The sequence below is a fragment of the Poecilia formosa genome, unplaced genomic scaffold, assembly GCF_000485575.1.
Source record: "Poecilia formosa unplaced genomic scaffold, Poecilia_formosa-5.1.2 Scaffold636, whole genome shotgun sequence".
NCBI classification, from domain to species: Eukaryota; Metazoa; Chordata; class Actinopteri; order Cyprinodontiformes; family Poeciliidae; genus Poecilia; species Poecilia formosa.
The window spans coordinates 67,472-70,383 of NW_006800575.1; positions in this window are offsets into that span (position 1 = coordinate 67,472).

Below are 2,912 nucleotides of genomic sequence, written 5' to 3' on the forward strand. Positions count from 1 at the left end.
CCATATATGCTAATAGGTGTTCTGATCGGATACTCTGAGGCGATCATTGCCAGCTTAAATCCAGAGGCCTTCTCAACACTTTCCTATAACAAAACAGACCTGCAGAAAGAAATTACTAATAAAATATCTTACATTTACATAGTTATATGCTCTATATAGAGATTTTCCTTAGCTTTGATTGTATATCTCACAGTTTTGTAATTTATCATTGTTTATTAAACTCTGAAAGCTGTTTTTAATATTCTGTCCTAAAATGCGGTTAGATGGGCCCTTTTTTTTGTTTGTTTGAGCACCTGCCCCTTTAGTGGCCTCTGCACGGCCCTGCAGTCAGTAACACAATAAAACCACCGGGATAAAGTTTGTTTTGGTCTGTGGCCTGCAAAGATGGCGCCGAGCGACTGCACCTAAACGCCCCACAACGTCTGACGCAGTGACGTTGGTCCCAAAGCTCTACTGGCCAATAGCAGCTCTCCTCATTAACATAACGATGCACACGGAAAAGTAAAAACAGGAGAGAAGAGGCAATGACAAAAGAACAAGGGCTTCATCCATCCATCCATCCATTTTCTGTACACCCTCGTCCCTTAGTGGAGTCGCTTGTATAAGGAAAAGAGGAAACAAAATATATACATTTCTTGACAAAAACTCGTGTAAGGACAAGCAAAAGCTAGTTATGCTTTTATTTCTTCTTATGTCAGTTTTGGTCCTCCATAGAAACCAACTTTGAGTATGTTTTGTTACTTTGAAACATTTAACCTCAAAAGTACTTTGAGCTGTGAAATACTATTTATATTGTGTGTTAAAATGGAATACTAAGAAATGTAATGATGAATAATAGAGTGCTCCTGTGAGTTTATCATATAAACTTACTTACTATAGTGATTATAAAGAGAAGACACGCATAAATTATATATATATAGAATGATTTTTGATATTGATAAAACCCAGCGTCATAGGCGTAACTTCCTGAAGGACTGGTGAGGACATGTCCCCATGAAGGGGACGTCCCCATCAATATTTCTTGCACTTGATTTTCTTTATGTGCCTTCATCTATTTGCGGACAGTAACTTGGGAGCAGCTTCATTCAAAGGATTAGCAGCCAGTTAATGCTTTTTAAATTCCTTAGTAAGACGCAAATGGCAAGTCCGCTCAGTGACCCAGTGGACTGGACGTCACGTGACTTACTGGCAGTGCGCCAAATGCGCTGCTGCTTTGCGGTGAGTCAGGAATATCGGTGGTCGGGGAAATGACGCAATCAAGCAAAGAATCTGATACTCTTTGCTTCTGCTGTTGAATTCTGATATTAATTGTGAACACTACAACAGTAAGATAAGGTCCAAAGGGATCACATTTCACAGGTCAGTAAAAGCTTTAATTAAAATATAAACAAAGTGGAGAGTAACTTTTATCACCTTAGCATGTACTCTTGCTGCGCAGTTTGGAGTATTTCGGTTGAATTAACACAAAATAAGGCGACCCATTTAGATTTTCTGACAGATAATCAGGAGTGCAGGTGTGTAAGTAAGTTAGCTAATTGTAACAAGTTTAGAAAATAAATGTGCTTTTATTTATTTTTATAATGTTTGAAATTTCACCAAATCCTGATTAATACTGAAGAATCCCATTTTTTTGTTATATTTTAAGGATTGTATTATTTTATTTATTTTGGTGAACACTACTACCTGTACTGTTGCTTTAAGAGAGTGTTCTATGACATCATTACTGTACTACCCTCAGTTGGCGCTAGGCTGCCTGAGGAGAGGTAGGAAAGTTTCTTTGCTCTTGGTTAAGTTCATGGTTTTTTATACATTTGTAAAATAATTGAAAGCACATGCAGCTGTGAATGTTTATGTTTTAATACATACATTTCTTTTGACAAGTTAAGAAAATTTTGTTGTAAATATTAGAGCTTATATTGTTATTAGTTAGTCACAGGGTTTCTCCATGTGCTTATCTGCTGGGGGAATTCCGACTCCTGTGTGTGGAAGAGCTGCATGTTAAAGGGCTTTTTGTATTTCTGTTTGTGCAGGTATGTGTATTTGGTTCTTTTGTTCTACAATGTTTAAGCTGGTTGTATTAAGTACACAAAACATCTGGGTTATGTAATTATCTCAGTTTCTTTTTTTTAATTTTTTTTATTTTTGTATTATTGTGAATTTATTTCTGGGAACAATACTATGGTACCCTGAGTTGGCGCTAGGCTGCCTGAGGAGAGGGGAATTCCGACTTCTGTGTGTGGAAGAGCTGCATTCTAAAGGGCTTTCTGTATTTCTATTTGTGCAGGGCTCTGCCAGCAACCTGCATTAAAGAACAACCAGCAACTCCAGTGGTCTGAGTCCCTTCTTGGTCTGAACACAACGCAGAATACATCAAGGTTAACCGTCTGTATAAGACTAGATTATTGGTAAAAGAACACTAGTAATATACACCGGTTACATAATCAACCACCGCTATAGTGTTTATACGATCACTAATGACCACAAAATAAAAATTCAAAAACATAAATCTACAACGGACAGAATGTCCTGTTTGGTGTGTCTTACGTACTTTTTTGTGTGGGAATTTTTTTTAGTGTTAATTCCTGATGCAATGGGGTATATGCCACGGACTTCTGTTTTAGCACTTCCGCATTTTTTGCCACATAGAATGCTTCCGGTGTACAATGCGCACCTCTGTAATTATTCAGACGTCCTGAAAAGCTCCAACAAGAAAGGATTTAAACTGGATGTGTCAAAACTTCACAATAACTTCAAAGGTAAGTTAATAAATCGTTTGTATTCACCATAATGCCTCATGTCTGACGTAGCTAACAGGGACAAGCTTACAAAGGTGCTATGTAAACGTTCAGTGGTTTGATTATCTGTGCAGTGTGGAATCTACATATCTATGCTTTATAGATAGATATAGATAT